The sequence below is a fragment of the Tachypleus tridentatus genome, unplaced genomic scaffold (genome assembly GCF_004210375.1).
Source record: "Tachypleus tridentatus isolate NWPU-2018 unplaced genomic scaffold, ASM421037v1 Hic_cluster_2, whole genome shotgun sequence".
Taxonomy (NCBI): Eukaryota; Metazoa; Arthropoda; class Merostomata; order Xiphosura; family Limulidae; genus Tachypleus; species Tachypleus tridentatus.
Window position 1 is genome coordinate 22,376,919 of NW_027467782.1, and position 15,540 is coordinate 22,392,458.

Genomic DNA, 15,540 nt, shown 5'->3' on the forward strand with positions numbered 1-15,540 from the left:
AAGTATTTGAATGGATGTTAGAGGTCGTGCCTAAATCACTATTCCACATTATATATTGGACCAAGTATTTATTACTTTGTTAATGTGATTTATCTCAAAAAAAATATTTATTTATTTATGGTATTCGTATTTTTTTATGTATATACATATATAACTATAATTCTAAAACATATGGTTTCAGTTGTTTGTAAACATTGTTATACACTTGTTATTTATTTTACATGAAATATTAGATTTGAAACTTTTTTTCGTTTACGAATTTAATATTCAGTTAGAGATACGAGAAGGTCTTTGTTTGAAATATTGTATCTACAGTTAAAGCGTATTTTATATTTATCTGTGCTTAATAAATCCTATTATCCGTGGTTAATATGTTATCAATACCATTGTAAACAATAAGACAGTGAATTAATATTTTACGTCGTGTTCGCCTCCCAGAAACTGTCAAAGAATGATTACACATACTCTTGTAACATATATATTAGTATTAAACCTGTTACATTTTTTAAAAACACTCTTTTTTTCTTCCTGATATTTGACTTTCCTTGATCATTAATATAATTTACTATTTCTATTTTACTTTTTTTCTATAATATTTTCATTTTTTCTGCCCTGTTCAACTATTTTATTTTATTTCTGTTTTGATTTCCTGTCACTGTTTCTTAACTCCAATAAGCCACCAAGTAACTCAGCAGCATGTTTTCGGACTTACAACACTTAATATCAGGTTGATGGACACAGCACAGATAGCCCACTCTGTGGCTTTATGTGAAACTACAAACCAACAAACAACTCCAGTAATACTCATAAGGTCATCTCAAAGGTTAAAGATTAATTAATATTATATTTTAATTTCACCAAAATAATCCCAATTCTGAACTTCATTAACATATTATATCTTTAGTTGCCTTCTTTTATTACCTGTTAAAATTATGTCACGTTCGGTTTATTTACGGATGAAAAATCTCAATTTATTTCTGCCTTTGTCTGCTACAGATTTGTTAATCTTGAAATTTAGTTTCACATTTACTGTCCATTAATTTTGAAAGTTAAGAAGTTGATATAAGCTTCCTGTATCATACTTTATGTAATGTTCAAATATAATTAGATTGATATGAAATTCTGTGTAATAGTATTTTGCGCTTATAAAGTACCTTTATCTTTATCCTTGATACCATTCTGCCTGACGTCCATACCAAGTCAAACATATTCTTGTTTATTACGTAAAGAAGTAAAAAACTTCTCAAACTATCAAAAGTTGTTAACTTTTCGAAACTGTTAATGCGGTCGTGTGGCTTTATACATCAGGGAATCTAGGGTTATAAGGAGTCAGGTTACGTTACCAGATCATGGTTTCAAAAGTGCTACTGAGGGCTATCTGTGCTAGCCGTCCCACTTAGCAGTGGACTAGAGGAAGGCAGTTCATACCAGATGGCAACTATCAGTAGGAGCAATTATACACCCACGGCGTGATGACGAGTAACCCGCGAGTAACCCGTTGAAGTAAAATGTATCTCAGGACGCTGCTCCTCGCCAGTACAGTGGTGTGTCTACGGATTTACAATGCTAAAATCAGAGATTTGACTCCCCTCGGTGGGCTCAGCAGATAGCCCGATGTGGCTTTGCTATAAGAAAAACAAACAAACAAACAAATCTCAGGACAGTTGGTGTGGGTATTAACACTTTTGCCAATAAAGCAGAGAACAACGTTTCGACCTTAGGTCATTTTCAGATTAAGAAAGATACAATATTTGTAGGAGTTGTATTACTAGGAGCGTTTTGATAGGGGCGTGTCAGCGACAATCCTCTCAAAGACCCAAACCACACTATTCTCTCACAGTTCTCAGGTGATGTTGCAATCTGGAATAGTGTCGAAAAACCAATAACAGCAACAAACAACCACTGCTAAACAATATAAAATTTTCACTGTACTGAGTGGATAATTAAAATAAGTGCGCACAAAATACAAGCCATATTATTTGCGAAATCGTAGAAAAGGTTTGGCTTGTTTTAAATTTCGCGCAAAGCTACACGAGGGCTATTTGCGCTAGCCGTCCTAATTGTGTAGTGTAATACCAGAGAAATGGCAGTTAGTCGTCACCACCCATCGCCAACTCTTGGGCTACTCTTTTACCAACGAATAGTGCGATTAACCATCACATTATAACGCCCCCATGGGTAAAAGGACGAGCATGTTTGGTAGAACATAAAGCAAATTAATATTACAGTTATATCTGGACATGACTCTTACAGGTAACAATATCAGCAAAATTCTTAAGGATTACTTTGACTCAAACTGCATACAACACATTAATAGCATAAAACCCAGAATTTTGAAAATAGCGAGTTACTTTAAGAATGTGAATGATAAAAGAAGATTCAACAGAAAACATATTAAAACTTTACAGAACACACATCAGACCAGTCGTAGAATATGTTTGTATAACATGGATAAATGTATCAAAAACACTCAACACAAACAACATATACAACATTGTATTTTAACGCAAGCATATACAGTTCCACGATCAACAAACTAAATATTTCTACACAACTGTTCAAACATGCTAATTCTATAAAACAGACTCCTGGATAACTCGCTTCAATATTATAACAGAAATATTAATTCAAACGAACTGATGAGCAAACTAGAGAGTTACATAATACATGAAGAATCTAGCTCTAAGTACCTCTCCCTCTGAACGTCATAAATAAAAAAAACTTAAAAGTTCAAACAGTGCCAGGCTAATTGAGTCGTAGATAGAAACGTAGCTCAATTTTAAAATTTTGTATATAAAAATAGGATTATGCGTTTGGGTGCATATGACTGTTTTCTGAACACAGACTAATAGTTCGATTATCCCATGAAAAGACTAAGTTAATTACAACTACGGACAATGGACAAAATTTAATATACTGTAATACAACAACAAAGTAAATGCTAATTAATTACCCAGGATTTAGTAGCAGTGCAGATAAAATAACAGTTCCAGAGGGAGGAAGAGGTATAGAGTAAACCTGTCCCTTTCTGGTCCGAAACATGGACTAAATCCAGATGAAAAATAATAATTTGCTAGTGGTTGTATAGTTCTAATAAGTGGCATCAGAGGATAGTGTGTTATCTACGTCTTCCTGAAAGAACTGTTTCGTTTTGCCATACATAAAATGTCACAAACTCAAAAATGTATCACTAACTGTAACGTATTAATGTGTTGTGTTATTGTTATTAAACAGAAAACTACCCAAACAGATACCTATACCCTTCTCACCGAAAGTAACGAAACCCTATTTGTAGCGTTATTAGCCCTTTGTCTTATCGCTGAGCCAAGTAATGTAGTACAGTTGTATTCACCTGTTTCTAGACGATCGTATATGAAAGTATATATTCATACATTTAATGTTCTCAGATTTATATGATATAAATATATAACTAGAGCTTGACGGTTAAGTCTTTGTATATAAAGTCAGCATGTTACACATATTGGTCAATTGCTTTTGCAATGTTTAGGAAGATAATGTAACAAACATTATCTACTTCTGCAATGTGATACAAAAGTGATTTTGACTTTGTAAGTACATTTACCCTTTATTAATATTTTTATGAAGCTTGAATTAATATGTACATTTGTTATTTTTGTGTTGGAATTAAACTCACTATCCACTAGTTCTGATGAAATGGAGAAGCTAGAGATAGACTGTTTACAGTTTAGATTTCACTACATTCACTCTCAGCTATTAACATATAAGTAAACTTACAAGCTAAAGAAAGACACAATAACAAGTTATTTTATTATGTATGGTGAAGAAGGGGGAAATGTTTTCATATAATTAAATTCTTTTTACATGTTTACAGATTATTTTATAATAGACATTTTGGGGGTATATATATCAAGGGTCAAGTGTTCTCGTTCTAATGAAGATCAGTCTGGCCGTTTTTCTGTTATTTGTTCTTTTCACAGACACGATCAAAAGTACGTGGAAAGGCTCATTTGGTTTAAGTTTGTATTGCTCGAATTGGGATAAAGGATTTGCATAATTAAATAATCATCATTGTTCAATCTATTGTATTATACATTACTCTAACATTTCTACAGAAGGTCAATCTATAGATTTCAACAGGTTTTTCAAATCGGTAAGCTGTCATAACAGGTAAAAATTATAGATAAAACTCCAACTCTATCATCTCAGGTGTTATCAATACAGATATTATTTCAAAATCTTGAAAAAAAACAACAAAAAACAACGTTTTCCAGAGAATTATTGGTGTGGAGAGATTAAGTATGAAGGCTGTAAAATGTACATTCATAGAACCAAATCATTTGAATTTTCTTCAGTTTAGGGATGTTACAGATATTTCACAAAAATATGGTTTTGACACTAATAAAGGAAGATATGAAATTTATTACTAAGTGGTCCATAATTTTGACGGTAAGAAAACAATTTTTAAATGGTATAAAACTTGTTTGTTTGACGTTAAACACAAAACTACACTAAGCCAAGTATCATTGTCAGTGGAGATAAAATACTTCAAGTTAGGGAATGACATTAACAACCTCAGTTTTATTACTGCAGCTTTAGCTGTGTTCTGACAGACTAAAATTATAGAAGGAATATTTCACATATTTGTTACACAGAAGAACCATAGATAATTGCCAGGGACACGTACCAAACATCAGACTTTATTCATAAGACACATTGCCAACAGTACTTCGAAATAAATTTCTGGAATGACATCGATAGTAACGGGAGGAAAGTTACATCTTAGTTTTACAGAAACAGATGTACAGGAAATATTTTGATATCTAACATCAAATATTAAGATATTTTGTTATTGAATTTTTATACATTTTTAAAACATATGTACATAACCAACCGATAACTGAAAGTTTTTTCTCACATATGCCGTTCTGATATCGACATATTCCGATAGTACTTTATCTAATTCAAGGACAAGATGTTTTTCAACGCATGATAATTCCCTCTTATATCCACCAACACTGTTTTCACGTGTACGGTTATATATACGAGTAACTCTAGCCCTTAATTATACACCACTCTGATCCATCTCTAGGATAGTTTCTCGTAGGTTTTACGGATGAACTTGATAAAGATCGCATCTCATCGTGGGTCGATGGTGGACTGAAAACTGCGCATATCAAAGTATTAAATAAAGAAACCTAAACTTTTCATCAGTGAAGTATATGGTCTTGAATATGTTTTATATTGAAGAACAATCTACAATTCCTTCAAATTCATCCCTTAAACAGCAGCCATCATCTACTGATCCTGCTTTCTAGAACATTCCCACTGTTTAAGAGTTAAATAGAATATATTGAAACTTTAAAGACACTCCTAATAATCATTCGAGAATAAAACTATATCTGCTGTATAATTTACATCAAATGTCATATCCTTCATGTCTATAACATGCTACTTTATGATTACTATATGACAGCATCTTTTAAAAGTAAAATGAGACTTGCGAGCTGAAAAGTGATGCATAAACAGGACCTAAAATCATTCAAATATAAAATGTTCTTTTTCTGTTTTACAGGTCCAACAGGATTTGTACAAGGTGATAATAATTTTTCCTAGTTACTGAATTACAATTAAAGGTCCTTTTCAGGACCATCGAATCTTTAAAAAAGATGTTACGGTTACACATTTAATGTTTTATATCTGTGATCGACTTAGTTTTCAAGTTAAGTTGATGTACGTAAATGAATCGTGATAAATTCAGCATTTTTAACATAAAAATAAATACAGTATTTATTCTAATACATCAAGCAAAATAGATGTGTGAGCTATCTAATTTCTATAAACATTTAACTTTCGTTAAAAGTAAAGGCAGAGGAGCTGCATAGTAACGCTATTAATAAAAGTGATGTCAAAACTGCCAAGATAATCACTGAAATTAATAAAGATGATATTCTTGATTATAAACACAATTTGAATATTATGCCATAATTTTCTATGGTTTACCTTATATTTACAAAGAAGGAGTTTCATTACGACCTATAGTTTTCGACAATTGAGTTTTCAGTCATACTTTACTGGGCTTTAGTTGAATTTTTAAAATGTTCACTATCATCGAATCTATATAAATAAATATCAGTATGTGTCTGTTTCTTATACGTCTCCACGTTTTTTGTTCAATTAACACCAAAGCTAACACGGTGATATAGCTCTGTTTGTTATTCGTCTGCAAACCATTAACTAGATAATCAGACCAACTCTTGCAATTCCATCTTTCACAAATGCTAATAGTTATCTTTAGTGTTTTAGGACAGTGTTTTCTGTGTATTATTATTCTCTGTTCTTATTGTATCATTTAATTACATAAAAACATTATTGATTGTATCAATACCTTTAGTACATTAAGTTTCATGACAGTTGACAGCAAAAAAGAGAAGACCCAGGTGAATATTATATTCTACATTTTTCATATGTGTGTTTTATTTATTATTTATATCACTGAGTAAAATGTAACAAATAGTAACTTATGAGATAAGGTAAAGTAATTCTTTTTAATATGGTATACTTGTGAGCAGCCCATGGGTTATTTAATTTTTGGGCTTTGGTTTCAGTTTCGGAGCTCTTGTAAAAACAATCTTGTGAGGGCTGTTAACGTGTTTAATTTGATTATTCTTTTTAGGTTTCTGTACAATAAGTTTATGTTCGCTTTGGCAACGTTTCAATTGACACGTGGATGTTAATTTTGAAGCTCTACCAATAACAAATTTGTTTCGGTTTTCAGTATTTTCAATAACAATAAAAACGTTTCTCTGATGATGTTCTGGTTTTCTGCCAAGTCTTACAGTAATAATTTTATCAACATTGTGAAAACGTCTAGTAGAGGGAGGCCTGATGTTCTTTGACACCTCCCTCTGGATACGTTCATCGTCTTTCACTTCTTTTGGTGTTTCTGTCTGAAGATGTAAATCATAATTAGTGAGGCAACAACACTCATCAATCGAAAAAAAATGTTTTAATAACAACAATCAGTTAATAAACATTTTAAAAATATATAATTTATTCTTTATGTAACAATCATTTTACTATTATATGAGTAAAACCAAATAAGTGTTTGTATGAAAATTGTAAGTTATGAAATTGATTTAAGATGTCTGATAAACGTTTTCTCGAAACTACGAAATATATCTCAAGCATTGTCCCAAATAGTGAGGAAGGTAATATAGAGCAGACAATACCTTTAAATAATGTTTAACATTTGTAAACTGTAATAAAAACAAAATATACACCATAAATGTTGGAAGCTACAACTACCGTAGTGGACCGATTATAGGGAGATCTCTAATATAATACGATCCATAGTATCAGAAACCATGAGAAAAAATTGAGAGTCACAAGCCCTTTTTTTCAGGTCCACAAAAATCAATAGTATAACTGAACATCCTACAGGTGGATTAGTTGCAAGATTAGCGTTGGCCATGAGCGAACATCTGGCACGCATGCGTAGCTGGATGCTATCTGGAAATTCGAGAATGCGATAGGTGAGAGTAGGGGTTTAAAAGACCTGCAGACAGCTGCAATTATAAGGCGACTATCAATCTTATGCCTAGTTATTAATCAAAAACATGGTCTTGTAATCGGTACTTCAAAACATCATACAATTAAGTTTGCTCCAATGTTAGTTACTTTTATTTTGACCCAAGATAATACTAAAGCCATTCAGTTCTCTGCTGTCGCAGACTTGAGTAGAATGTTATAACTAACAAAATATCCGACAATAAACACGTCATTATATATTCACCTTAGAGCCCTTCAAAACGCCTGATCACCTACCTCAAATTAATTCACTAGAGATATCATAATTAGTATGATGCCCAATTAAAGCGACAGAAAATAATGAACAGAGCAAGTTAATTACATAAAACCCCCAATTTTGTCTGACGTATGGACGACTTTCTCTAAAGTTAAAACTCTTTTAATTAGTTCATGCATACAACTATACAATTCTATGAATATTCTACTCGATCTCATTACGTCATACAACGTAAATTTACTGAGAAAATGAAGTTCATTTAGAATTTTGATAAATTCTTCTGATAACGTGGGTTGTATATAAAAATTAAAAGACTGCAAAGATAAATATGGACAATTCCTAGTTTTGTTTCCTGTTTGTTTGCTTGTTTTAAATTTCGCGCAAAGTTACTCGAGGGCTATCTGTGCTAGTCGTCCCTAATTCAGCAGTGTAAAACCAGAGGGAAGGCAACTAGTCATCACCACCAACTTTATGGCTTCTTTTTTACCAGTGAATGGTGGGATTGACCATCACATTTAACACCCCCACAGTTGAAAGGGCCAGCATGTTTGTTGTGCCGAGGATTCAATCCCTCAACGCACGGGTTACAAGTTGAGTGTCTTAACCACCTGATTTGAAATTAGTGTTTTGAAGGAAATCTTTTAGGAAAAATTTTGTTGTAAGTAAATTTTTCTCATCCAGCTTTCGTCATTAAGTCATAGAAATTGAAATGAATGTTATGATATTATGCCATTCAGTGGACATGTGGTATCAGGATATGTACTTTCACCACCTCAGTTTCAAAAGGGGTATGTAAAAAAAACGTTTTTTTATCTAACCATTTTTTAAATAATACAAAAGTTTATTTCATCCATACTATGAAATTCCATTGTAATTAATCATTTTTATTAAGTAAACTGTATCTGGTCTGAAAACAAAAGTTTTTGAACATCACCCTTTCTTCATAAACTATAACAACAACAACAAAAAGACAAGTTTACTTGTGAATACACTTTGCAAAGCCTGAGAAATTGTGCAGGAGGAACTGTGAACTTTTGACTGGTTATGCTGATTTCTCCAAGCCAGTTCCCTTGGCTGTGGTTTTGCTAGATAATAGATAAAGGGATAGTTGAAATCTCCTTAATCCATTCATGCACGTCACTAATCAGATGAGGAGACATTTGGCTAATCATTGAAATTAAATTTTCAAGTAATCATGGTTTATTCTCCTTAGAAAGCACACAAGTTGAGCCAGCACTCAGTTTATTAAACTGAGCCTCAGATTGACCTTAATGTGTGGTATTCAAGTACAGTAATGCCTGTCACATAGTTATAAGTAGCTGCAAAATACAAATCCCTAAATGTTTTGCACAGAATTGTTTCAAACATAAACAATAAGAAATCCCACCTAATATCATTGTGCAATCACCAAAATAATCATTACTCAAACATTAAAACTAAGTCTCCATCCAACCATTGTCTTATAGGTTTCTTAGGACTACAACAGGCTCATGGAGAATTGAACAATAAGATGTGTAGATGGAGATTAAATCAATATCTGCAGCATTATCAAGGCCTGCTTACAGATCTTACATCATAATGTCATTAATGCATGTGATAAAGTTTTTCGCTGATTTCTCATTTATGTACGTGTCTCCATTTATTTTCTGTAACTCGCATAATGGCCCAAATAGAGAAATCAGCTGTTCTGTTACTACTAAGTAATAGGCAGTAGTGAAAAGTTTTTCCAGTTTCTCAATCTGATAAGCATGTAAATTTCTCATGCATAAATCCATCTGCTGAGCCTGTGGTTTAGATTTAGCATTGGCAGCTTGAACACACGGAGTATGCCCTCCAATTATATCGTGCGCTTTGATCAGTTGTAGACGAAAATTACTGGTACCTTTTACAAAAACACTATTACCTTGGCACACGTTTTTTGGCTTTTGCGTGCCTTGCAAAACATTTCAGTAGTTTCTTGATCAAACTTTAACCAAGGGAATGTTTCTTCCCATTTTGGTTAGTAACTTCGAGATCGTTTCTCTCATACTTTTCATTGCATTCCGCAGAAGGCATTGACTGCTTGATCTTCCTGCCGAAGCGGCAGGAATGATCCCACTATGACTACTGACACTCACTAGGTGCCTGCTTTTTCCTCGATTTTTTTAACCTTGTCAATTCTGACATCTTCACTGGAGAGTTCCTTTCACTTCGTACGACTGTCGTCTTTACTAATGTCACTTTCTCTATTTATTCTAAACTCTCATCATCAGATTTCCTTCACTTTTTGAAATATTTCAACAAAGTCACTTTTTTTGGTAAAACCACACATTAACCACAGACAAGAACTGCTATTCTGTTTATTAGATGCACGGACTTGTTGGGCTCGGTAAATTATATGGAAACAGACAGATATTGGAGGGAGGGTATCTGTTCACAAAAATCGCTGGCACTGAAACCTTGTCACCCAAAGGTGATGTCATCGGCACACAGAAACTACCGCACAAGGCTGTTCAATATAGTTTTCACATGTACCTTCTAATCTGTATGTTACAATACGTGTTGCCGGTGCGGCAGGGGAAATACGTCTAATAAAAGAAATTGCGGCTTGTTTGCTCGGTTTCCAGTTTTATTACAGGCTGTTATTGCCCATTGTCGGCAAAAATCTGTTAAGGATGACCAATAAGACAATTATTTAAACGTGAAATATCACTTAAATAGACATAGCAAGAACTGTTGCCTGTAGGTAATATTTATATGCCCCGAGATGTCGGGCAGTTCATAATTTTGAACTCTGGACTGCAGTAGCCTATATACAGTGATCGTTCTGTACTGGTACACGTACACAACATATAATCAATTGTAAACTGCACTGCATGTTGAACTACTAAATAATGGGTTAGGCCTAGGTTAGAGTATCTTAATCCAACTCAAATATCTGAAGAATGAGTTGTAATCTCAACTTTAAGCTCAGTTTTAACCTGGGAACTTGAAATGAGCCAACAAACCATACATCAACAAAATAGGCATATTTCTGAAACTTTATCTGCATGCATGAATGCGAAAGTAAATTCAAAACAACGGCCTAAAGTTGGAAATAGTACACTGGAAATGCTACTGTAGCCCGAAATAATTTTGAATTATTTCAAAATGTTTTGAATTTACTTTTGCATCCATGCATGCAACTGAGAACGTTAAGCCTAGTACTCAGTACTAACTTTGCTTACTTGAACTTGTTGAACTCGTGCACGTTTCCAGACAATCCTAAATTGATTTTGTTGATTTGTCGGTTCTTTATACTAACTTTATATGAAGACGGTGCCACAGTACTGTACTACCACCAGTCGTATAGTGTATACATAACAAAGTTAAGAATAATGTTGTCATACGTGTCGAAGTCTTACGCAATTTGACCTAAAAGGTCGAATTATCGTCTTTAGACTGCTTTGTTCAGTCAGTTGTTTTTCCAGCTTTTCAGAACATACTGATTTGAATCTACAGTCGCAAAATAGTTGAATAGTATGATACTCTTATTTTTCTGTAGATGTGACTAAATAAAGCAGTAAATGATGAAACAAAACAGTTCCACCACCTATAATTTCTTATACATAGTTATAGCAGAAAGAATGTCAGTTATCATAACATGCAATCATCTTTTACTTGAAGTTTTATCAAGATTATGTGCTGCTCTTTACAGTAATATTTTGCAAACCAATGACGACTTGCTTCAGATACATAGTTGAGTAGTTTCTCGAAACTTTATTTACTCACCGAGCAAAAAAAAATGTGTTCTTAACAATGCAGAGTAAAGTCGAACATGGCATATCAGGACAATTACAAAAAAATTGACTAAAGTTGAGTGTGGCAGTGAAAGAGTTAAGGGCATTGTAGCTGGGGAAAAACTTTGTGGTGTCCTCTTCCCTTGGTGCGCTAAACATGTGCTTATTTTGCTTAATGGTTAATTCAGGGTTGAGGTCAAAAAGCTTTTCATTTGGTTTGAGAACAATTCTTTTGGAGGCACAGAGAGATCTGTCTGCACTCTCACTGTAGTAGTGGAACGAAGTGCAGCAGCATACGTCCAGGATGAAGTAATGGACAGCAACTTTTGAGCCTAAAGTTAATTAATGTATTGAATTGTCTTCAAATGCTGCCCTACTTTTCTCCCAATACTTTAGGGCAAGAATAGATGTAGAATGGGTGAGAGCCATTTCAACTGACGCAATGAGGGTCCATTTCACACTCATAGACCTCATGGCCCTTGCCACCACAATGAGCACACATCAAGGAACCACAACATGATGTCTTCGAGTGACCAAACGTTTGACACTGAAAAAATTTGAGAGGTTTTGGAATGTATGGTCGTGCCTTACAATTAAGATAACCTGCCTTGATGGTGGCAGGTGCAAATAATGATGTAAATGTTAAAGTGAGAACATTGGTCAGCATCATAATTCCACCTCTGCAAATTGAGATATGCCTCACTGCAGAAACTCCTTAGGTGGAGAAACCAAAGAGGATCTATGACCTGGGGATGCTCATCAAATCCTCAACAATAACTCCTCATGATGAATTCAAAATAGGATGAGGCATAACCTCAATAGGTATATCCCCAATCGCCTTTGAGTGTAAGGAGTTCACTGCATTTAGATGTGGATGTTTCCACCAATATGTCACCAGAGCAAAGCTTTTTGACTGACTTTTGAGAGCCAGCAAATCCTTCTATTTCCTTCTGAATGAAAAAGAAAGACATTTGCAAGAAAATGAGGTACAGGTGTTACAAATGTTAAAGATTGCTGCCCAAAATCTTCAAGACGTGGGCTGTTCTTTACTATTTTATTTAAGTTTTTATTTGGATGGTCCATAATAAGAAAGAATATTTTGGTGCTCACTGACCCCACCCGCCATGGAGTTCTACGATGGGATGGACTACAATGCCAAACAAGAACACTGCAGCAACACCAGGGTTTCATGAGCACTATACCCAAAGACCAGTATCAGATAACATGTCCACAACACCTGTTGAGAACATCCAACACAAGTACTTGGTTGACCCTAGCCCAAGTGGATTAACCAATTGACCTTAAGGGGCTATTCCAAGGTCGCCCATCTACAGGAATTCAAGCCAAAATAGTGTGTTAGGGTTGAATCCTTCAAAACCAGGAACCTCTCCTCCCCTTTATAGGTCATCATGCACGGCAAACACGTGTGTAGATGTTTAGATCCCAGAGAAGGTAAACTGAAAGAATAACCTTCCCTGGGAGGTCTTCTCACCACGTACAGGAATCTACACCGAGGGATCGATGTTAAGAGATGAAGTTTGATAATTTAATGAATGGTAATTGTTTATTGATTCCTTCAACAGTGGTCTCAAATGTGTCCTCCTTCTTAACGATAAGATACATATATTTGTTACTATTACTCATTTTGGTCACTTGAAGGAAACACACGAAAATCTCGAACTTCTTATTTATAAAGTCAAATATAAAAAAAATGTGTTTGGCTACTTTGTGGAGACCTAAAAGTCTTTTGAATGTTGTAGGATTAACAATACTGTTATACAAAGTTTCTGCGTTTTTGTTTTTTTTTGTGTGTATGTGAAATGGGACGAGCAAAGTACTAAATCAGCACCAGATAAAGAAGTAATGGCCACCCGGAGTCAGCCTGATAGCAGGATAGAAAACATTGAACGTGAAAGTTTGGTTGACACAAAGAAAGTCCTGTTAGCTTCACTTCAAATTAAAGTGGGCTTGATGAATCAGTTTGTGAAGACCTCAGACAAAGACGTTAACTCTTTCTTTATGGACAATTTTTCAACCTTTTCAGAAGTTCCATTTAAAGAAAGGACTTTGTTTGGCCTCGGATTAGAAAATTGACTTTTGGCATTGTTTCACTGCATGTATATGTGCGTGTATAAATAGCTTGCATACTATAGATTGCATTTATTGTTAATAGGCGATTAAATGAGCAATATAAAAAAATAATGAATTAAATATTTCATTACGATTATTTGTCCAGGTTTTCAAATTGTTGTCATAATTGATAATACCACCCGAATGTACTTGGTATATTCCATCATTCAGAAATAATCCAAAAATCAATGCCAATCTAGTCAAACATCATGGAAAATCGTGAAAAAAAAATTAAAGTAAGTAATGGTAGAAAGCTGAGTGTTTACACCAACAACGATTCAACTTCCACTGTCTAAACGCCCGCCGCTAGTACAGCGGTATGTCTCCGGATTTACAACGCTAAAATCAGGGGTTCTATTCCCCTCGGTGGGCTGAGAGGATATCTTTTTGTGGCTTTGCTATAAGACAAATACACACTGTCTAAACCTCGTTTTGGAAACACAGTTACCATTAAATACCTCATAAAAGAAAGCAAATGGATAGAAGCCGGCCTCTAACATTTCGACTAATTGTACTCCCTACCTCCACCCTTCCAAAACAAAAAAATGTATACCCTACCATAATATGTGTGTGATTTTTTTATGATTATTCATCACTGCTGACTGGATTACCATCACTGTTTGGATTTTGACTGATAAATGGGATATATCACAGGCATTATCCATTATGACAATAAGTTGGTAACGTGAACCAATAAAAACAATGTGATACTGATATATATAAAGAAATTTGGGAATTAACCGAAATTACATCGTAAAACACATACATACGGAAATAGAAGTAAAACAAATACAAACAAAACCAATATGTAAGTGGTACGCAAACACTTACCATAATGTTACTAACACCATGTTAAACATAATAATGGATATTTTAATTTTTTTTTGTTTATATGTGGAGACATTATTAAATCCTGCGTAACTCAATATAAAAGGTTACACTGGCAATGTCGGTATATTTGATATAGTAGAGACACATTCACCACTATCTGTAAATATTTCAATTTTTTTTAAGTTATATGTGGGGACATTATGAAATCCTGGGTGGCTCCACTGTTAGAGGTAAAATTTAACACTGGTCGTTGTTCCAGCAGTGTAGGTGTATTTGATACAGTAAAGACATGGTCACCACTATCTGTATATATTTTCAATTTTTTCACAAGCTTCATAATTTTTCTGTTGAAAAATCAACAGAATAAGTTTTCTGTGGTTTTTCTCAACATATCATAAAGGAATAAAAATGTTTCATACTTTAAATTAAACGTCAGAAATATATTTCCATACATAAACATGAAAATCACGTGACTATATGTTTATACTTTTATATTATCACAGAACCAGTTTTATGTTTATAATTTAATATAATGTGCTTAAATATTAACATACAGCCCAGTTATGTTTTAATCATAATATATATATGTAATTCTCAACATATTTTGAACTTTCTCTGTTAATTTGTATAAAAGCAAATAAAATTATTTATGGCATCGTCAGTTCATCACTAGATTGATTTATAACGTCTACAAACCAAAAGGTAAAAGAATGTTTTTATTATTCGCTCTGCTCCCCGATGGTACAGAGGCGAGCTTACATATTTACAACGCTGAAATCACAGGTTTGATTCTACTTGGTAGACAGTGCAGATAGCCTGATGCGACTTTGCTATAAGAAAATACATTACAATTCACTTACAAAATCCTTCTTAACTGTATAGATAGCTTTTCTCCAGAGTTACACTATTCACTTCCAATATTCACAAATCTTGTAGAAACAATAAATTTCTTAATTCTACAAATTTTCGTTAAAAGAATAGACAAGCAAACAACTAACTGTAAGCATAAAAAGTGTTTTATTCATGGTGGAACAT